The following is a 23,659-nucleotide window of genomic DNA, read 5'->3' as shown; positions in this document are numbered from 1 at the left end:
ACTTAATTCACTGAGAAAGTGTTCTTTAAATGGTGCCTGTGCCGAGTGGGTGACTTTCTGTGTACCGTAAGCAGCAAGGCAGCCACTCAGCACAGGACCCAGCAGCTAGTGGAAATCACCATAATAGTGGTGCCTACTATAGTGATTTCCAGCTTCCTCTGGGATTACACAGGTATAGTATATGCATATCTATTGCTCCAAGCTGGAACAATATACAGTATCTATGTAAAAAATTGGCATAGCTGGAGTTCAGCTTTAAAAAAGGACCCGTGCCCATCTTCCTCCTTTGCATTATATTGTTTGCTGTAAAATGACAGGTACACTTTAATCTGGAGAGATTCTGTGCTGCAGGGAAAACAGTGCAAACAGAGTTTAATAAGTGACCTCAGACAAGTGTTAAACTTCAACACCCTTCACTACACGTGGCCTGTAAATTTCCCATCTGTGTGAACCACTTGAGATTTGCTTTTCTGTTTCCCCCCCTCTGTGCGCCTTGTGTAAAGTCTTCCTCGTGATCCAATGACAGATGACAGTTACTGCCAGCTTCGTGTAAACCTGGTCTCTCGGAGTGCCTCGTCTTCCCCTGAGGGGACAGCTCGGAAAGTCCCTTTCCTGCCGCAGCTCATACGTGAAAACAGGCTGGAATGGCACCCTCTGACTGCATATTGATTTCTGCTTTGCCTTATTTTTCAGGCCTCTCATTTTTAAAAGCATTTTCCTGTCCTGAGCTGTGGGAAGATCACAGAGAAGAGCCGCTGCCCTGACAGACAAGGCGCGTGCAGGTTTGGAGGAGACATGACAGGCTTCGGGTTGAATTTAGGCCATAGATGCAGCTTATTAAATGCATCCAACACAAGGCCTTATGCACAACAGTATTAAAACAGTAACAATCATGATTTTGTCTATAGCAACTGATCAGATTCTTCCTCATTTTTTTCATCCATATGCCTACATTTTTTGGCTTTTTTTTTAAAGGGTAAGTTCACCTTTACAAGAAAACTATCTACTAAGGGTACCAATAAATTAAAAAAAGCTATTTTTTATCATACTATAAGCCAGGGGTCTCCAAACTTTTTAGTACAAGGGCCAAATTGTATATTTTATAAACATTCATGGGCTGAGAAAATACCCCTCTACATCGGGGTCCCAATAGGAGTCCTCTATTACATCAGGGTCCCCATCTGTGTCCCCACTTATATCAGAGTCCCCTTTACATCAGGGTCCCCACCAGAGCCCTCCCTTACATCAGGATCCCCACCAGGGTCCATCCTTACAACAGGGTCCTCATTAGAGTCTCCTTTACATCAGGGTCCCCATCAGAGCCCCCCTTACATCAGGATCCCCATCAGAGCCCCCCCTTACATCAGGGTCCCCTTCAGAGTCCCCCTTACATCAGGGTCCCCATTAGAGTCCCCCTTAATATTGGGGTCCCCTTTACATCAGGGTCCCTATCAGAGTCCCCTCTTACATCAATGTCCCCACCAGAGCCCCCCTTACATCAATATCCCCACCAGAATCCCCCCTTATATCAGGGTCCTCATCAGGGTCTCCTTTACATCAGGGTCCCCATCAGAGTCCCCCCTCACACCAGGGTCCCCATCAGAGTACCCCCTTATATCAGCGTTTCCCTTACATCAGGATCCACACCAGAGTACCCCCTTACATCAGGGTCCCCATGAGAGTCCGCCCCTTACATCAGGATCCTCTTTACATCAGGACCCCCATCAGAGTTTCCTCTTACATCAGAAGAGGAGACCATGGGTAACCTCTGCTGGCGTTAATCCTCAATCAGTGCACATTGAGGATAAGCCTCACTGACCCTAGCTGGGGGCTGAATAAAATATTAAAACAAATGCAGCTCACAGACCATAATTAAAAAAAACCCTGGTTTAAGCAATATATATTTGATTATTACAGATACTTATGTAACACTGTTAAGTTACACAACATTTTATACATATCACATGAGTCCCTGCCCTCAAGAAGCTTACAATCGAAGGTCCCTAACTCACATTTATACATGCACATACTAGGACCAATTTAGACAGGACCCAATGAACCTACCAACATGTCTTTGGAGTATAGGAGGAAACTAGAGTACCCGGAGGAAATCCACACAGGCACAGGGAGAACATGCAAAGTCCATGCAAGTAGTGCTGTGGTTGGAATTCAAACCAACATCCCTAGTGTTGCTAGGTGGAAGTACTAACCACTTAGCCATTGTAGACTTCAACAAAGTGGAAGCCGTCTGCACACAGACATCAACTCCCTGTTGCATAAATATTAATGAAATGAATAAAAGATGGCTTCAGCTCTTGTTCTCCACCTATAGAGAACTCCTCAGACAGGTTTCACCCATCTTAATTGTAGAGGCCATGTAGCCACTGTGCTGCCCAAGATATGTATTTTGCTTTTTTTTATTGTATTCATGTTGCTATCCAAAAAAGTATATTTTTTTAGGTGTCCATCACTAGTTACTCATGAACAAAACTGTTCATGAACAAAACTGTGCCTTTGAAGTGGCTATAAACAGCTCGACATTTTAGTGAAGTATTCTTAAAAATTCAGTAAAACGTAAAGTGGAGGGCTGAAGAGAGCTGAGGACATTTCAAAGGCAGAAAAAGGTCAGAAGAAAGCCAGCAGGTTGTAACTGGAGAATATGCGAGTCTCGCTTGCTGGAATATTTAAAGCGGGCAATTATTTTAAGACAGAAGACTTCAACAAGTCCAGGATATTGTATTAACTCATCACTTAAGCTAACGTTGGAGATCCAAGGTCCCGAGGAAGCAGGTTATCCTGCAAACTGCGTCAACTCACTCTCGATGGTCTCCGGGTACTCTACATTTCAAGTCCTTACCATTTGTAAATCAGCAAGCGTCTAATTGACATTTTTAAAGATTTGATATACTTTTAATATGTAGAAATAAAAATGTATGATTACTTTTAAAGATGTTTATTATTTTTTGTTTGTAAAACCATTGGAGATATATTTAAAGTCCCTCTCATTTGCACACATATGTTTGGTTTAACATCTCCACTACAGTAAGCCACCAAAAAAGAGAAGAGTAAACTGTTAGCACCAGGAAAGCAATCTGGGTGCCAGAAGAAGGAGATCTAGTACAGTGCAGAGTCTCTTGTTCCTCTTCTGGCTCCCACATACAAAACACTTATGAATCTCACCTCCTGTCTCCATAGCAACATAATGATGAGGGGTTATCTATCCAATTATTTTTTTTTTTTGGTTCCCTCTACGGTTCTCATAAAAGGTAGATGGGTAAACAAGGCTTGGGAGAAGTGTTAACAAGAAGGTACAAACAATTCTTCAACAATATTAATCAGGTTGTTAACAATTAACAGGCAGGAAATTCTTACTGCACCATTTTTTCCAGTGGTGCAGCAGCTCCACCTCTGGCCAGTCATTTGGCAAAGCTCCACCATCCAACTTAACAGGTATCTGTCTGCAGTTGTAAATCACTATCATTGGCATAATGTGTTCACAGGCGCCAAAGAAATCCACAGGCAGGATTTTGATTGGCATTGGTTTTGGGTCTTGCACCCTACTCATGAACCTGTAGGTTTACTAATCTGAAGACGTAGCTACAACCTCTTTGTGCTTGCTACCAGAGCCTGCCAGTAGAATCGGTCAGTCGTTTGGCAAAGCTCCTTCTTCCCACCTAACAGGTATTTGTCTGCAGTTGTAAACCACTATCATTAGCTTAATGTGTTCACATGCGCCAAAGAAGTCCACAGGCAGGATTTTGATTGGCATTGGTTTTGGGTTTTGTATCCTACTCATGAACCTGTACGTTTACTAATCAGAAGACGTAGCTACAACCTCTTTGTGCTTGCTACCAGAGCTGGCCAGTGGAATCGGTCAGTCATTTGGCAAAGCTCCTTCTTCCCACCTAACAGGTATTTGTCTGCTGTTGTAAATCACTATCATTGGCTTAATGTGTTCACATGCGCCAAAGAAGTCAACAGGCAGGATTTTGATTGGTATTTTGGGTCTGGCACCCTACTCGTGAACCTGTAAGTCTACTAGTCAGAAAAGGTAGCTACAACCTCCTTGTGCTTGCTACCAGAGCCTGTCAGTAGAATCAGTTTTCTTTTCTTTTAAATGACAGGTAGTGCTGACTCTTGTCACCAATGTGCCATCATTGCAACAGCCCATTTGTGACCAATCTTAAATGCTAAGCCACCAAGGACACCCCCAGTCGACAAGAAAGAACCATAGGAATATGGTGACAACTCTGGGGAGTTGCACAATGCCTTGACAAGGGCCAGCACTTCTTACGTATCTTGTTGCCCGGGAACACATATAGTTAATGGACCTATCACATCACATTTAATTCACCAGTAAATTAAAATGATTTCTGACTTCCTTCTTGTCTTGGGGAAGGATAAAAAAAATGATATGAAGAAAACAAAAAATAATTAGTTTCAGGGCCACCTGAGACTAGTCTGCATTAAGCCTCTGATATCTCTGGGAAAAAAAATGATGCAAAGTTATGTACAGATGAATATTTCTGCATGTTTACAGTTTGTACTACTTAATTAGCATATAAATGCCCATAAATGTTTAATCCAAAATATACAGACATTCTTAATTAATTAAGTTCCAATCAACAAACAGAGAAGTTGCCGAGTGGAACGGCTGCCCTTAACCTTTGCCACGTGAAGAATCATATTTAATGAACAAGAGGTTTGAGTGTTCAAAAAGAATCTCCTCCTTGTTACATTGTAGCAATGTAATTTATGGCAAATGGATAATTAAAACTGAAATTACCCAGAATCCTGAGCAATATTATCCCATTGTGCATTCTTCTTAGCAAATGTTTTACAGGCTTGACTAAAAAAGTTTCGTCTAAGATCTTGGTGGTTCATATAGCCTTAAAGAAAATATGTGCTTTGTCTACACAGGCTAAGTAACAAGTTCATTTTAGTGCTGGCCCCCACAACACAGCACAATGACCTTCCCCCCCCCCCCCCCCCTCTGTTTGCACAGAGAAGATAATTGACATACCCATTACTTTGGGATATGCGGAAGCATGTGAATTACTCCCCTTCCTCACTTAAGAGTGCAGATCCTTGGTAATTGGTCACTCCGGCACAGCTTGTCACTTGGGGGTGGAGATAGATTTCTCATTCCCATGTGCGCTCCAATTTGCAACTTGCAGCTTCCTCTCCCTCTCTCTCTCTTGCGGGTAAATTAAGCTGCTTATATGGGGGGGGGGTTTGAATTAAAGTGATACTAAAGTTTTGTTTAAAAAACAAACATGTTCTACTTACCTGCTCTATGCAATGGCTTTGCACAGAGCAGCCCAGATCCACCTCTTCTTGGGTCCCCCGCCGGAGCTCCTGGCCCCACCCTTCTGCCAAGTGTCCCCAAAGCATACAGCTTGCTATGGGGCACCCAAGCCAAAACCGCTGCTCCATGTGTCCATTCAGACATGGAGCCACGGCTTGGCCCTGTCCCATCTCTCTCCTCATTGGCTCACTGACTTTGATTGACAGCAGCGGGAGCAAATGGCGCCCCGCTGTTGTCTCAGTCAATGAGAGAGAGGCCTGGGACAGCCAAGGCTCTTGTGCTACATCGGTGGATCGAGATGGGGCTCAGGTAAGTATTAGGGGGACTGAGGGGGGCTGCTGCACACAGAAGGTGTTTTTAACTTAATGCATAGAATGTATTAAGATAAAAAACCTTCTGCCTTTAGAAACACTTTAAGCTGGGCATAGATGGATCAATATTTGGCTGGTTCAGCAGGCACCACCTAAGGCTGAATTGCAGGTATGGCAATTTTTTACATAATGTAGTTACATTGGTGCAGCTCAGACCAATGTAAGTATGTATATTCCATACCTGTAGAATCCTTGTGGAAGCTGGAAATCACTGTAGTAGGCATTGCTTCATCAGTGATTGCCACTACCAAACCCAGGAGGTTGCCTGCTCAACACAAGCGCCATTCAGAGAACCCTTTTAGTTTTCTCAATGAATGGAAAGTGATTTCTGATTGGATAAGGTGGAGAATGTGACATCACTGGCCCACCTCTCCACCTTGTCCAATCAGAGAACGCTTTGCATTTATTGAGAAAATTCAAAGGGTTCCCTGAATGGTGCCTTGTTAAGCTAGCAACCGCCAGATTTACAATACAGTAGGGAAACCACTAAGCACACCGGAATCTAGTGGAAATCACTGTAGTGGCAGTGTCTGCAATAGTGATTTCCAGCATAAATAGTTAGGTCCTAGCCAGACCCTCATTGTTTCTTCTATGTTTCCACACTCAGTGTTATTACTTTGCAGAGACTCAGACAAGGCTTAGGGAAGTCATTGGGGTTGATCGGATGATTGAAATCAGTACAGCTTCACCACATTCCCTAAGTTCTGGGGAAATTAGTGCAACTGCATTTAGAAAGTACTATACACAGCCTATTTGTCTTTAGTAAATCTACCTGTTTGTCTTCCTACACTTTAAAGAACTATAAGACATGCTCTGTACTGCAACTAGTTGAAGTAAAATTGCATTGGATTCAACCTCTGTGTATTATTGAAGAGTTAAGCTGCCTGTGGATGCGGTCAAGTCAGCAGGTGACCATGGTGCCTGGACAGACTTGGTCTAAGGAGGTATGTCAGTGCATAAAGTGGCATTTGAAAAAGAACACTGCATATGCACTATTTAGTTTCTCATGGAGAGAAATTCAATATAGGCTGTTCCACATGACTGCTGTAGGTGGGAGTGCATGGAACGTATTGCTTTCAAGATGGGCTTACATTTTATTTGCTTACCAGATACCAATGACTCCTTTAGTTAAAAAGAGAGTCACTAGCACTTGTGCAGGGTTGTGCCTGCTCACATGGATGGCCGGACTGTGGTTGGTATTATAGGCATGGATCGTTCCCGTCAAGCTCATTCAAGATAGGATAAGGATACATAGGAAACAAAAACAGTCTCCATAGCGTAAAACCATTTATTAAAAAAGTAAACAAATTAAAAAGCCAAATGGCCGCTTACATTGGTGGGTCCCTGAAGACGTTCACTACGAAACGTACGTCGGAGCGGTACGTGGTCACATGTCCTATCACCCAACAACATCCGGATCCTTTTGCTGCCCCCCTGTGTAAGCTGGAACGCACGCCAGCGTGGAGGAGACATGAAAGGCTTTTTCTGACTGCGAAGTCACCCTGACATGCAAGCAGCCCCAGTGCCGGGTAGGCACCCACCAATGTAAGCGGCCATTTGGCTTTTTAATTTGTTTACTTTTTTAATAAATGGTTTTACGCTATGGAGACTGTTTTTGTTTCCTATGTATCCTTATCCTATCTTGAATGAGCTTGACGGGAACGATCCATGCCTATAATACCAACCACAGTCCGGCCATCCATGTGAGCAGGCACAACCCTGCACAAGCGCTAGTGACTCTCTTTTTAACTAAAGGAGTCATTGGTATCTGGTAAGCAGATATCTACTACTTCGAGGTGTTTTCCTTTTCTTATTTTCCTTTGGTGATGGAAAACCTTTTGTTTACAGCAACAAGATTGGGAGATTATTGAAAGATATCACTTCAACCACTTCAAATCACTTTTTTATGTGGACAATCAATCACTATATATTTTTTTCACTATTGTGGGCACTTCAATGTGTAATCTAATTATGATTTGTCATTATTATGTTTTTCATTTTTTTGGTAATGCAGGATATTTATTTATTTAAAGCACTTGAATAGTATGGTATCTAGCGCCCCCTAGCTTTCTTACATTTCCATTTTTTTGGTAATGCAGGAGATTTATTTATTTAGAGCACTTGAATAATATGGTATCTAGCGCCCCCTATCTTCCTTACATTCCTTTTTTTGATTATCTATTTTTTTGATTATTCAAAAATTGGGGAGCAGCTTACACTGATTGTTTATATATTTCCACAAATTTTCTTTATTGTTGGGAATGTTTTCTTACTAGATGTATCACCAGTATATGTAATTCATATATATTATCTGCTATCGACACCACTGGCGCGAAGGTTTTTACTATTTTTTACATTTTATTTGCCATGCATGATGATGGTGGCTTTAGTTCCATTTTAATGCCACATTAGTTGGTTTACAAATGCTTCAAGGGCACACAGCGTCCCTACTTCATATCAACTCTTCATTAAGTCACCCTGAGGAAGAGAACCTGTGTGGATCCGAAACCAACCTAAATGACATGATTTACTAAAGGCAAATAGGCTGTGCACTCTGTAGCTGCTCCAGAGCCATTCACAAAGCACAGCACACTTTGCGCATGCGTAGTAGGGAACTGGCTGCAAGTCTTTACTGCTGGTTTCCCTTACAGGCAATGGCGGCAGAAGCACCCGAAAGCAGATGTATACATCGGCTGGGGTGCCGACATCGCTGGATTCCTGGACAGATAAGTGTCCCAATATTAAAAGTCAGCAGCTGTAGTATTTGTAGCTGCTGACTTTAAATGTTTTCGTGGGGGGGCTGAAGCTCCGCTTTAAGTAAATCAACCCCTAAATGTTCACAATAAATTGCTGAAATTGACTTTTTGGAATGCTGGTGTGTGCTTACTCCCTTGTCGTGAATTCAAGCCCACTCCTGGTTTGAATTAATTAGCACATAAATGACTATGCACTTCATACACAGCCCATTGCAATAGGGTGTGCATTTCAAAGCTCAAACACACATGACTTTCTCTGCAGCCTCAGCTGCACTGGGCAGCAAATGAATGGGAAGTGCTCTGTGCTGAGCGGCTTCCCGTTCATTCACAAATTGAAGCATAGTAAGCCAGTGGCGGCTGGTGCTCAAAATTTTTGGGGAGTGCAAACAAACTGAAAAATTCTGAAAAAAAACCCCCATCAATTACAGCCTCACTGTACCATCAATCACAACCACTGTGCCCATCAATTGCCGCCACTGTACCATCAAACACAGCCACTGTGCCATCAATTGCCACCACTGTACCATCAAACACAGCCACTGTGCCATCAATTGCCGCCACTGTGCCCATCTATTGCTGCCACTGTACCATCAAACACAGCCACTGTGCCATCAATTGCCGCCACTGTGCCCATCTATTGCCGCCACTGTACCATTAAACACAGCCACTGTGCCATCAAATGCAACCACTGTGCCCATCTATTGCTGCCACTGTACCATCAAACACAGCCACTGTGCCATCAAATGCAGCCACTGTGCCCATCAAACGCAGCCACTGTCCCATATCAAATGCTTCCACTGTGCCATCAAATGCGGCCACTGTGCCCCATCAAATACAGCTACTGTGCCCATATTATGCAGCCACTGTGCCCATCTTATGCAGCCACTGTGCCTCATCAAATGCAGCCACTGTACCACATTGAATGCAGCCACTGTGCCCTTCAAATGCAGTCACTGTGCCCATCAAATGCAGCCTAACTGTGCCCATCAAATGCAGCCTCACTGTGCCCATCAAATGCAGCCTCACTGTGCCCCATCAAATGCAGCCTCGCTGTGCCCATCAAATGCAGCCTCACTGTGCCCCATCAAATGCAGCCTCACTGTGCCCATCAAATGCAGCCTCACTGTGCCCCATCAAATGCAGCCTCACTGTGCCCCATCAAATGCTGCCAGTGTGCTCCCCACCCGCCGTCTGTACTTACCCTGTCTCGTGGCAGTGGGACAGCTCCTCGATGTCTTCTCCCGTCCTCTCTTCCCATCCTCTGCTATGATTGGACACCTGATAGGCGTCCAATCACAGCACCTGTCGTTTCAGCCAATCAGGTGACGGATAACAGATCCGAGCACCTGATTGGCGGAGAGGCGGTTTAGTGTTAGGAAAGCGAATATTCATTCGCTTTTCTAACACAGCTGAGTCACCTTTTTTGGTCATCTTTTTTGACACCTATTAGAGCCTATGGGTCTAATTCAGGCGCCCGGCGCCCAAAAAGGGGCCAGGCGCCTGAATAGAATGTGGCAGTGGCGGCCATAGATAGACGCATGAATCTATCTATTGGTGGTAGAGGGGGTGGCAGGAGAGAGGGGGCGGCGCCCGTGCGCCCTTATGAATGTATCACCACTGAACACAGTTTACTATTCCTAAGTCATGAATGGACACAGTGAGCGAGTGCGTTCAGTGTATTCATTTAGAAAAGGAAAGGGCTGGTAAATGAGATATTTACTAGTCCCTTCCTCCACTCTCCATCTCCATCCTGAAACATCCCCCGCAGCAGTCAGGGGGAGAGGGGAGGAGGGAAGCCAGCAGCACTGGGGGGGGGGCAACACGAGGGGAAGCCCGGGCAGTAGGGGGAACGGCACCGCATGTAGTGATTAGGGTGTGCCCAGGCACACCTGGAACACCCCCTGCGCACACTTATGACCTCTTCATAAGAAGATTTGTGTCATAGTTTTATGATAGAGGTACTCCTGCTAGACAGCAAGCCAGGCCCTGTAACCCTCTACAGACTAATCTGTTTGGTCCAGGACCAGCAATACCTTATAATTGTCATTGGAGAATATATGGCAAAGCTAAGAACAAAGCTCCCAACTGTCCATGATTGGGAGCAATGTCCCTCTGTCCCTCCTTCCTCCTCATTTGTCCCTCATTTTGGTCTGATCTATAGAGTTGTATATGTACTTATCAGTTGTATATGTTGTATGAGTTGTATATGAACTTATCAAAAAAGGTGTTTCCCAGTGCTAAACCTTTCATTCAATTTCTAAATTGCTGCATTTGTAAATTCCAAAAGCCAATATAGATGGATAGTAGTGGTAAAAAAGCACTTGTGTGGATTTACCAATCATTAAGTGTTCTTACATAGCAAGACCACTTACTGTTATCTCACATATATATATATATATATTATTATTCTTTATTATAGCCAAATTTACCACCCTAACTCCTCCCACAGCTTTTACACTACATAGACAGTAATATACCGAAACGTGCGGATTGTTCCCGATTGGTGTGCTATTACTTTGTGGAACGTTTTGCCGAATGGTTAACGAAATATCGTAGTTTTTGCGGCAAAATTGGTCCCATAGGAATGAATGGCGAAATGTTCAAACCTAGAGTGTGAGGTGACAAAAGCTGACAACCCCATGATCAGCCAAAACATTATGACCCCCCCATGATCAGCCAAAACATTATGTCCACGCCATGATCAGCCAAAACATTATGACCACAACATGATCAGCCAAAACATTATGACCCCCCCATGATCAGCCAAAAATTTTTGAAAAAAAAAACACATTTTTGAAAAAAAAATAATTTCTGAAAAAAAAAATTTGAAAAAAAGAATCATTAAAAAAAAATCATTTAAAAAAAATCATTTTTGAAAAAAAAATAAATCATTTTTGAAAAAAATGTTCAGCTCTTTCAGCTAATGATGGGACTTCTTCAACTTTTTTACTACTATTTATACTTTTTAAAATATTAAGCTTTTTAACACTTTTCACAGTTACTCAGTTCACAGTTACTCCAGCCACTCCAACCACACAAAAAAAATTTTGAAAAAAAAAAAATCATTTAAAAAAAAATCATTTAAAAAAAATCATTTTTGAAAAAAAAAATCATTTTTGAAAAAAAAAAATCATTTTTGAAAAAAAAAAATCATTTTTGAAAAAAATGTTCAGCTCTTTCAGCTAATGATGGGACTTCTTCAACTTTTTTACTACTATTTATACTTTTTAAAATATTAGGCTTTTTAACACTTTTCACAGTTACTCCAGTCACTCCAACCACACAACAGTTACTCAAGTCACTCCACCCAGTTACTCCGCCCACTCCAGCTGTAGTCTACTGTAGGTGGAGGCAAGAACACTTCACGCAATTCCCCCAGAAATTGTAGCTTTTCTATTTTTTGTACAATTCTCCTTTAAGGGGGGCGTGACAGTGGGTGTGTCCTATGACTACATACTTTTACTAATAGGTGTCCCTCGTTCCCATCCCAGAAAGTTGGGAGGTATGTAAGAAGAGATTTTGAACTAGTGAAAAGCACCATATCTACACAATAAAACCTAAAATTAAGGAAAATAGAGAATAGGGATGAGCTTCGTGTTCGAGTCGAACCCATGTTCGACTCGAACATCGGCTGTTCGATCGTTCGCCGAATTGCGAACGTTATGGGCCGTTCGCGCTAAATTCGTGTGGCGCGTCACGGCCCATAATTCACTGCGGCATCGCAGTGCATTGCTGGCTGATGATTGGCCAAGCATGCACTATGACCCGCATGCTTGGCCAATCACAGCGCCGTCAGTAGAGAGAGCTGTAATTGGCCAAAGCCAGGGTGGCTTTGGCCAATTATGGCTCAGGGGATTTAGTACACACCCCACACTATATAAGGCCGCCTGCACGGCGGCCCTGTGTAGTGTGTGTTCCGGTGTGCTGAGAGATAGAGAGAGAGAGAGATAGTGTCATTTGATTTGAGTTAGATAGATTAGGCAGAACAGTCAGTCAGTTAGCTGCACTTACAGTGTATTGTGTATATATATGCATCCCAGGTGTTGCATATATATATATACACTGTATTCAGTTTAGCTAGATCCGTTCCTGTTATCTTCTATCTAGACTATTTACATTTAATGCAGTGCGTCCTGCTCACAGTGTTCAGCTAGATCCGTTCCTGCTATTTACATTTAGTGCAGTGCGTCCTGCTCACAGTGTTCAGCTAGATCCGTTCCTGTTATCTTCTAGACTATTTACATTTAGTGCAGTGCGTCCTGCTCACAGTGTTCAGCTAGATCCGTTCCTGCAATTTACATTTAGTGCAGTGCGTCCTGCTCACAGTGTTCAGCTAGATCCGTTCCTGCTATTTACATTTAGTGCAGTGCGTCCTGCTCACAGTGTTCAGCTAGATCCGTTCCTGCTATTTACATTTAGTGCAGTGCGTCCTGCTCACAGTGTTCAGCTAGATCCGTTCCTGCTATTTACATTTAGTGCAGTGCGTCCTGCTCACAGTGTTCAGCTAGATCCGTTCCTGTTATCTTCTAGACTATTTACATTTAGTGCAGTGCGTCCTGCTCACAGTGTTCAGCTAGATCCGTTCCTGCAATTTACATTTAGTGCAGTGCGTCCTGCTCACAGTGTTCAGCTAGATCCGTTCCTGCTATTTACATTTAGTGCAGTGCGTCCTGCTCACAGTGTTCAGCTAGATCCGTTCCTGCTATTTACATTTAGTGCAGTGCGTCCTGCTCACAGTGTTCAGCTAGATCCGTTCCTGCTATTTACATTTAGTGCAGTGCGTCCTGCTCACAGTGTTCAGCTAGATCCGTTCCTGCTATTTACATTTAGTGCAGTGCGTCCTGCTCACAGTGTTCAGCTAGATCCGTTCCTGTTAAATTCCTACTGACCGGCAGGCTTGTCTGGTTACAGTATATAAAGCTACCTGAAGAAAATTACAGGTGTTCTATTTGATCCTATTAGTACCACAGTCAGGCAGCTAGACTATTTACATTTAGTACAGTGCGTCCTGCTCACAGTGTTCAGCTAGATCCGTTCCTGTTATCTTCCTACTGACAGGCAGGCTTGTCTGGTTACAGTATATAAAGCTACCTGAAGAAAATTACAGGTGTTCTATTTGATCCTATTAGTACCACGGTCAGGCAGCTAGACTATTTACATTTAGTACAGTGCGTCCTGCTCACAGTGTTCAGCTAGATCCGTTCCTGTTATCTTCCTACTGACAGGCAGGCTTGTCTGGTTACAGTATATAAAGCTACCTGAAGAAAATTACAGGTGTTCTATTTGATCCTATTAGTACCACGGTCAGGCAGCTAGACTATTTACATTTAGTACAGTGCGTCCTGCTCACAGTGTACAGCTAGATCCGTTCCTGTTATCTTCCTACTGACAGGCAGGCTTGTCTGGTTACAGTATATAAAGCTACCTGAAGAAAATTACAGGTGTTCTATTTGATCCTATTAGTACCACGGTCAGGCAGCTAGACTATTTACATTTAGTACAGTGCGTCCTGCTCACAGTGTTCAGCTAGATCCGTTCCTGTTATCTTCCTACTGACAGGCAGGCTTGTCTGGTTACAGTATATAAAGCTACTTGAAGAAAATTACAGGTGTTCTATCCCAGCTTAGTGCAGCTACAGGCCATTAGTATGTCTGGAAGGCCAAGAAGGAGAGGCAGACAGTCACAAGCCAATAAGAGAGGGCAAGCAGGCTCTGTGTCTAGTGCTGGTCGTGGAGACGGTGCATCCTCATCAGCACGTGGCCATGGGACACGCTTGGCCTTTTTTTCGGCAGCTGGCCATGTTGAGCCGCAACATGCGGAAGACTTGGTCGAGTGGATGACCAAGCCGTCCTCATCCTCCTCATCCTCTCTCACCCATGCCCAGGGTGCTTTGTCTGGCAAAGCAGCGGCCTCTTCCCTCAGCTCAATGTCATCAGTGACTCCTTCCCTAGCTCCACCATGTCCTCATGAGGATTCCCTCGAACTGTTTGACCACAGTGTTGGGTACATGCTCCAGGAGGATGCCCAGCGTTTGGAAGGCTCTGATGACGATACTGAGCTCGATGAAGGCAGTAACATGAGCGCGGACAGAGGGGGTGCCCAAGAAGGACAGCAATCTGGCAGTCATGCTCCCCCTGCTGCAGCATACTGCCAGGTTTGCTCCAGTGATGAGGAGGGAGGGGATGATGAGGTCACTGACTCAACGTGGGTGCCTGATAGGAGAGAGGAGGAGGAGGAGGAGGAGGAGGAGGAGGAGGAGGAGGCGGCAGCACATCACCAACGAGGCAGGATGCCCTCCAGGGGCCAGCCTAAGGGCAGCACATTGACTGCATCACACCCCAAAGCTCCACATGTGCAGGGCGCTGCAGTCTCTGCGCGTTATTCAAAAAGTTCTTTGGTGTGGGCCTTTTTTGAGACGAGTGCATCAGATCGCACCGCTGCTATTTGCAACATATGTCTCAAGCGTATCTCGCGTGGCCAAAATATCTCCCGCTTGGGTACCACATGCTTGACCAGACATATGTTGACCTGCCATGCAGTTCGTTGGCAAGCGTATCTAAAAGACCCACACCAAAGAACAAAGAGGATCTCTCCTTGCTCCTCATCAGCTGAGATTTCCAACCCCACTAGACCTTCAGTCCTCTCTGAGACCTGCAGTGAGAGGAATGAAGGTGTAGAATTAGGTGTGTCACAGCCAAGTACTTGTGGGCAATCTGCTTTTGGTACACCGACGTCAGATTGTACCAGGCAAATTTCCCTGCCCCAGCTGCTGCACCGCCGAAAGAAGTTTGCTCCCAGCCATCCACATGCCCAGCGGTTGAATGCTAGCTTGGCAAAATTGCTAGCACTTCAACTGCTGCCTTTTCAGTTGGTAGACTCTGCCCCCTTCCGTGAGTTTGTGGAATGTGCGGTTCCTCAGTGGCAGGTACCCAAACGCCACTTTTTCTCACGGAAGGCGATTCCGGCTCTCTACCGGCATGTGGAAGGCAATGTCCATGCCTCGCTGGACAGGGCGGTCAGCGGTAAGGTGCATATTACCGCTGACTCATGGTCCAGCAGGCATGGACAGGGACGTTACCTAAGTTTCACGGCGCATTGGGTGACTCTGCTGGCAGCTGGGAAGGATGCAGGACAAGGTGCAGTAGTGTTGGAGGTTGTTCCGCCACCACGCCTCCAAAATGCTGATTGTGACACACCTCTCTCCTCCACCCCCTCCTCTTCTTCTTCCTCCATGGCCTCTTCCTCGGAACCAGCGGTGCTCCGTAGGCGTTCAAGGGGCTACGCAAGTACGCAGGCCAAAAGATGCCATGCGGTGCTTGAGCTGGTGTGCTTGGGGGACAGGAGCCACACTGGGGCAGAGGTTCTGTCAGCTCTGCAGGGGCAGGTTCAGAGGTGGTTGACGCCACGCCAACTTAAGGCAGGAATGGTGGTTTGCGACAATGGCACCAACCTCCTCTCTGCCCTCCGACAGGGACAAATGACCCATGTGCCCTGTTTGGCTCACGTCCTTAACTTGGTGGTGCAGCGGTTCTTGGGCAGGTACCCGGGCTTACAGGATGTCCTGAGGCAGGCCAGGAAAGTCTGTGTGCATTTCCGCCGGTCATATAATGCCAGTGCTCGGCTGACGGACCTCCAAAAGGAGTTTAACCTGCCCAAGAACCGCCTAATCTGTGACATGCCCACCAGGTGGAACTCAACGTTGGCCATGCTGCAGCGGCTGCACACGCAGCAGAGGGCCATCAATGAGTACCTGTGCGACTATGGCACCAGGACAGGGTCAGGGGAGCTTGGTTTTTTTTCCCCACGCCAGTGGGCCATGATCAGGGATGCATGCACTGTCCTGTCACCATTCGAGGAGGCCACGAGGATGGTGAGCAGTGACAGTGCATGCATCAGTGACACTGTCCCCCTTGTCCACCTGTTGGAGCACACGCTGCGTGGAATAATGGACAGGGCACTTGAGGCAGAACAGAGGCAGGAAGAGGAGGACTTCCTTAGCTCTCAAGGCCCCCTTTATCCAGACAGTGTTCCTGCGTGCCCGCCGATCACACAGGAAGAGGACGAGGAGGAAGAGGAGGAGGAGGAAGATTGTGTCAGTATGGAGGTGGAGCCTGGCACTCAGCATCAGCAGCAGTCTTTAAGGGATCAGTCCCAAGAAACACATGGACTTGTACGTGGCTGGGAGGAGGTGGCTGCGGACCATGTCGTTCTTAGTGACCCAGAGGACTCCGGACCGAATGCCTCAGCAAACCTACGCTGCATGGCCTCCCTGATCCTGCAAAGCCTGCGTAAGGATCCTCGTATTCGTGGTATCAAGGAGAAGGACCAATACTGGCTGGCAACCCTCCTTGATCCACGTTACAAGGGTAAGGTTGCGGACCTTATCTTGCCATCGCAGAGGGAGCAGAGGATGAAACATCTTCGGGAGGCCTTGCAGAAAGGTCTGTGCAACGCGTTCCCAGAGACTGGGAGGTTACAAACTCCTGTTTCTGGACAACGTGTTGCTGAGGCTTCGGTCAGTCAAAGAAGGAGCGGTGGAGAAGGTGGCCGTCTGACCGATGCGTTCAGACAATTTTTTGGTCCGCAGCCCCAAGGTATGATCGGTTCCAGCAACCATCGCCAGCGTCTGTTTTACATGGTGCAGGAATACCTAGGGGCAAGATCAGACTTGGACACCTTTCCCACCGAAAATCCTCTGGGTTACTGGGTCTTGAGGATGGATCACTGGCCAGAGCTTGCACAGTATGCAATTGAGCTACTGGCCTGTCCTGCATCCAGCGTTCTTTCGGAACGCACATTCAGTGCTGCTGGAGGCGTGGTAACCGATCACAGGGTGCGTCTGTCCACCGACTCGGTCGATCGGCTGACCTTCATAAAAATGAATGAGTCTTGGATCACCACCAGCTACCAAGCACCTGATGCTGATGTAACCGAATAATTTTTTTTGAAATCTCAGATCCCTTCAAAGACTGCCTATGCTGATGCTGAGTGACTATCCCTGAGTAATTATCCTCTTCCTCCTCAATCATCACGCTGATAGCTTGTAAGAACATTTTTGGTTCTGGGCGCCACCACCAGTGCCTAAGGCACAATTTTTCAGCCCCTGTTTAACAGGGGCGTGTAATTACAATTTTTGATGTAATACTTTGCAGCAGGGCTCGTTCCTGCATTCCAACTAGAGTGTCTGTGAGGGGTTGCAGTGTTGTGGCACCAGCACCAGTGCCTAGGGCCCAATTTTTCTGCCCCTGTCTAACAGGGGCGTGTAATTACAATTTTTGATGCAATACTTTGCAGCAGGGCTCGTTCCTGCGTTCCAACTAGAGTGTCTGTGAGGGGTTGTAGTGTTGTGGCACCAGCACCAGTGCCTAAGGCCCAATTTTTCTGCCCCTGTCTAACAGGGGCGTGTAATTACAATTTTTGATGCAATACTTTGCAGCAGGGCTCGTTCCTGCGTTCCAACTAGAGTGTCTGTGAGGGGTTGCAGTGTTGTGGCACCAGCACCAGTGCCTAAGGCCCAATTTTTCTGCCCCTGTCTAACAGGGGCGTGTAATTACAATTTTTGAAGCAATAATTTGCAGCAGGGCTCGTTCCTGCGTTCCAACTAGAGTGTCTGTGAGGGGTTGCAGTGTTGTGGCACCAGCACCAGTGCCTAAGGCCTAATTTTTCAGCTCCTGTTCAACAGGGGCATGTAATTACAATTCTTGATCTAATATTTCACAGCAGGGCCCTGTGAGGGCTTACAGTGTTGTGGCCACAGCAACACCTAAGGCCCAAATTTCTGCTGAGTATATAGGGCAGGACCCTACTTTCAAACATCTAACTTACAAACGACTCCTACTTGCAAACGGAAGGAGACAACAGGAAGTGAGATGAAATCTACCCCTAGGAAGGGAAATTCTCTCCTGTAAGAGTTAATATGGGAAAACAATTTCTCCTTTCCACTGATGCTTTCCAATCCTTGTTCCACAAAAAAACCCAAATTTTCAAAAAACATTTTTCATTGGGACAAAAAAGTGAGATGAAATCTTCTGAAGAGGAGGAAAGACAGCAAAACAAATGTCACAGGGGTGATAACCCTTCCCTATGTTTTCCAAAAAGCTTAGAAAAGATTTTTTGGCTGGAGCTAAACACGTTAAAAATGTTCAAAATTACAAACAGATTCTACTTAACAACAAACCTACAGTCCCTGTCTTGTTTGCACCGCCTGTATACTGCTGTTCAGAGTATATAGGGCCTGGTGGCCCCACACCTTTCCTTATTTTAATTTGGGTGCGGGGTTCCCCTTAATATCCATACAAGACCCAAAGGGCCTGGTAATGGACTGGGGGGTACCCATGCCGTTTGTCTCACTGATTTTCATCCATATTGCCATGACCCGACATGACATTAAACCCGCAAGCAGTTTTAAATGAGATTTTTTCCTTTAAAAATGACATTTGGTGCAGGGACTGTTCTAAACATGGGAAACACGCGTCACTTTACAGGCATACTATAGACACCCCCCAGGTACGATATTTAAAGGAATATTTCACTTTTTTTTTTTTACTTTAAGCATCATTAAAATCACTGCTCCCGAAAAAACGGCCGTTTTTAAAAGTTTTTTTTGCATTGATACATGTCCCCTGGGGTAGGACCCGGGTCCCCAAACCCTTTTTAGGACAATACCATGCAAATTAGCCTTTAAAATGAGCACTTTTGATTTCGAACGTTCGAGTCCCATAGACGTCAATGGGGTTCTAACGTTCGTGCGAACTTTCGGTCCGTTCGCGGGTTCTGGTGCGAACCGAACCGGGGGGTGTTCGGCTCATCCCTAATAGAGAATAAAAAGCTGGGTGTTGTGAACAGCTGCTCCACAATAATTGGTGTAGCTGTGGAGCTGCTGCCAACAACAACCAATCAAATTTATGTTTTCAAATCAAATAAAGAATTTGAGTGGCCGCTACAGCCAACTGCTCCGCAGTGTTACTTTGTTTCTTTGCTGTGTTTTATTATAAGCCTGTTTCGGTGTGAGCGGCTCCTATACAGATGAGATGAAATACAGTTTTGGGATCCTCCAGATACGCTTTTTGAAGACTGCGGCTGAAGCCACTGGAGGCTTATAGCAAACACTTTATATGCCTGATATCCTAGTTTATTGGCATGTTTTTCCCAAGTGGGATATTGTAGAACAACACAAAACAGTTATGTTGTTGGTCATGAGGAACACAAGGATTTAGGCCCATTGGGGAGACAATAAATTGCATTTTATATTCATTTCAAATGACAGCGCCTTTCAGAGAACAGGCATTAGAAGGTACCCTGCTTCTGCCGTTGTACCATTTCAACCTTAACGGGCTCTATTGTTGGTAAATGGGGCTCTTATATTCATAAAGTCCTATGACTAGTGGATTGATATCACCATGGGAACCCTAAACTACAGATTAATAAAACAGCATGTGCATGCTTGTCATTGTACTGAACAAGATTTATAAAACACTCTGTAAAAAACCCTGCAAGCGAGTTTTAATGCAAGTGAAAGTGGTATTAGATATTTCAATATAATAACCAATCGCCATTTTGTTTCGTTAAGAAAATACTTGTTTTTACTTTTTTCATTTTTTTTCATTGTACACTATATTACCAAAAGTATTGGGACACCTGCCTTTACACATGAACTTTAATGGCATCCCAGTCTTAGTCCGTAAGGTTCAATATTGAGTTGGCCCACCCTTTGCAACAACTTCACCTCTTCTGGGAAGGCTGCCCACAAGGTTTAGGAGTGTGTCTATGGGAATGTTTGGCCATTCTGCCAAAAGCACATTTATGAGGTCAGGCACTGATGTTGGATGAGAAGGCCTGACTCGCAGTCTCCCCTCTAATTCATCCCAAAGTTGTTCTATCGGGTTAAGGTCAGATCACGTTCCTCCACCCCAAACTCACTCATCCATGTCTTTATGGACCTTGCTTTGTGCACTGGTGCGCAGTCATGTTGGAACAGGAAGGGGTCATCCCCAAACTGTTCCCACAAAGTTGGGAGCATGAAATTGTTCAAAATGTCTTGGTATGCTGACACCTTAAGAGTTCCCTTAACTGGAACTAAGGGGCCAAGCCCAACCACTGAAAAACAACTCCACATTACCATAATCCCACCTCTACCAAATCATTTGGACCAGTGTACAAAGCAAGGTCAATAAAGACATGGATGAGCGAGTTTGCGGTGGAGGAACTTGACTGGCCTGCACAGTCCTGATCTCAACCTAATAAAACACCTTTTGGAATGAATTAGAGATGAGACTGCACGCCAGGCCTTCTCGTCCACATCAGTGCCTGACCTCACAAATGTGCTTCTGGGAGAATGGTCAAACATTCCCATAGACACACTCCTAAACCTTGTGGACAGCCTTCCCAGAAGAGTTGAGGCTCTTATAGCTGCCAATGGTGGGCCAACTCAGTATTGAACCCTACAGACAAAGACTGGGATGCTATTAAAGTTCATGTGCGTGTAAAGGCAGGCGTCCCAATACTTTTGACAATATAGTGTACAGTATCTCACAAAAGTGTGACAACACTGAGGAAATGACACTTTGCTACAATGTAAAGTAGTGAGTGTACAGCTTGTATAACAGTGTAAATTTGCTGACCCTCAGAATAACTCAACACACAGCCATTAATGTCTAAACCACTGGCAACAAAAGTGAGTACACCCCTAAGTGAAAATGTCCAATTAGCCATTTTCCCTCCCCGGAGTCATGTGACTCGTTAGTGTTACAAGGTCTCAGGTGTGAATAAGGAGCAAGTGTGCTAAATTTGGTGTTATCGCTCTCACTCTCTCAGGCTCAGTTCACACCTAATGTCGATGCGGCTCCCAGCAAGGGTCCTGTGCGCCCTGGTTCACCTTTTCAGGTCCGATTTCAGCCTGAATTTTGGGCTGAATTCGGACCTGAAATGGACCAAAAGACGCACAGGGCTCCTGTGCAAATTCGCACCAGAGCCGCATTGGAGATATGTGAACCGGCTCCATAGACAGCCGGTCACAATCTCCTGCTATTGTGAATTGGCACCTCATGGCAAAGAACTCTCTGAGAATCTGAAAAAAATAATTTTTGCTCTACATAAAGATGGCCTAGACTATAAGAAGATTGCCAAGACTCTGAAACTGAGCTTTTGCATGGTGGCCAAGACCATACAGCGGTTTAACAGGACAGGTTCCACTCAGAACAGGCCTCGCCATGGTCAACCAAAGAAGTTGAGTGCACATGCTCAGCGTCATATCCAGAGGTTGTCTTTGGGAAATAGATGTATGAGTGCTGCCAGCATTGCTGCAGAGGTTGAAGGGGTGGGGGTTCAGCCTGTCAGTGCTCAGACCATACACCGCACACTGCATCAAATTGGTCTGCATGGCTGTCGTCCAAGAAGGAAGCCTCTTCTAAAGATGATGCACAAGAAAACCTGCAAACAGTTTGCTGAAGACAAGCAGACTAAGGACATGGATTACTGAACCATGTCCTGTGGTCTAATGAGACCAAGATAAACGTATTCGGTTCAGATGGTGTCAAGCGTGTGTGGCAGCAACCAGGTGAGGAGTACAAAGAAAAGTGTGTCTTGCCTTACCTACAGTCAAGCATGGTGGTGGGAGTGTCATGGTCTGGGGCTGCATGAGTGCTGCAGGCACTGGGGAGCTACAGTTCATTGCGGGAACCATGAATGCCAACATGTACTGTGACATACTGAAGCAGAGCATGAACCCCTCCCTTTGGGGACTGTGCAGCAGTATTCCAACATGATAACGACCCTAAACACACCTCCGAGACGACTACTGCCTTGCTAAAGAAGCTGAGGGTAAAGGAGATGGACTGGCCAAGCATGTCTCCAGACCTAAACCCTATTGAGCATCTGTGGGGCATCCTCAAATGGAAGGTGAAGGAGTGTAAGGTCTCTAACATCCACCAGCTCTGTGATGTCGTCAAGGAGGAGTGGAAGAGGACTCCAGTGGCAACCTGTAAAGCTCTGGTGAACTCCATGCCCAAGAGGGTTAAGGCAGTGCTGGAAAATAATGGTGGACACACAAAATATTGACACTTTGGGCCCAATTTGGACATTGTCACTTAGGGGTGTACTCACTTTTGCTGCCAGTGGTTTAGACATTAACCACTTGCTGACCAGCTGCTGTCATTATATGGCGGCAGGTTGGCACGTTCCCGCGATCCGTCGTAGCTATACGCCGGCTCCTTTAAGCGGGATAGCAGGCGCACGCACGCGCCCGCTGCACTGCAGGGGTGACGAAGCTCGTGGCCGACGCCCGCGATGACCGACGGGCATGAGCGATCGCAGGCACGAGAGGTAGAACAGGGACGTGTGTGTGTAAACACACAAATCGCTGTTCTGTTCTGTGAGGAGAGACAGATCCTGAGTTCCAAATAGCTAGAAACCACGATCTGTCATCCCCTCTAGTCAGTCCCCTCCCCTACAGTTAGAACACACACGATGGAACGCAGTTAACCCCTTAATCCCCCCTAGTGTTAACCCCTTGCCTGCCCATGACATTTATACAGTAATCAGTGCATTTTTATAGCACTGATCGCTGTATAATTGTCAATCGTCCCAAAAATGTGTCAAAAGTGTCCGATGTGTCCGCCATAATGTCGCAGTCACAATAAAAATCGCAGATCGCAGCCATTACTAGTAAAAAAAATAATAATAATAAAAATACCATAAATCTATCCCCTATTTTGTATAACGTTTGCACAAACCAATCAATATACGCTTATTGCGATTTTTATCACCATAAATATGTTGAAGGATACGTATCGGCCTAAACTGAGAAAAAAAATCTTTTTTTTTTTTTTTTTTAAGTATTGGGGATATTTATTATAGCAAAAAGTACAAAATATTGTGTTTTTTTTTTCAAAATTGTCACTCATTTTTTCTTTATATCACAAAAAATAAAATCCGCAGAGGTGATCAAATACCACCAAAAGAAAGCTCTATTTGTGGGAAAAAAAGGACGTCAATTTTGTTTGGGTACAGAGCCGCGCGACTACGCAATTGTCAGTTAATGCGACGCAGTGCCATATCGCAAAAAATGCTCTGGTCATTGAGCAGCCAAATCTTCCGGGGCTCAAGTGGTAATGGCTGATATGACGCAGAGCATGTGCACTCAACTTCTTAGGTCAACCATGGCGAGGCTTGTTCTGAGTGGAACCTGTCCTGTTAAACAGCTGTATGGTCTTGGCCACCGTGCTGCA

The 23,659-nt window shown here is 45.3% G+C and overlaps 1 protein-coding gene across 3 annotated transcripts in view; it reads right to left on the bottom strand.

Annotated features, from left to right (window-relative positions):
- AGBL4 (AGBL carboxypeptidase 4) overlaps positions 1-23,659 on the bottom strand; it is a 3,151,866-nt gene that overhangs the window by 689,677 nt on the left and 2,438,530 nt on the right. The gene's annotated exons all lie outside the window — the stretch shown is intronic.

The sequence above is a fragment of the Aquarana catesbeiana genome, linkage group LG07, assembly GCF_042186555.1.
Source record: "Aquarana catesbeiana isolate 2022-GZ linkage group LG07, ASM4218655v1, whole genome shotgun sequence".
NCBI classification, from domain to species: Eukaryota; Metazoa; Chordata; class Amphibia; order Anura; family Ranidae; genus Aquarana; species Aquarana catesbeiana.
The sequence above is the reverse complement of the archived record's forward strand: the minus strand, read 5'-3'. Positions and strand labels throughout refer to the sequence as shown.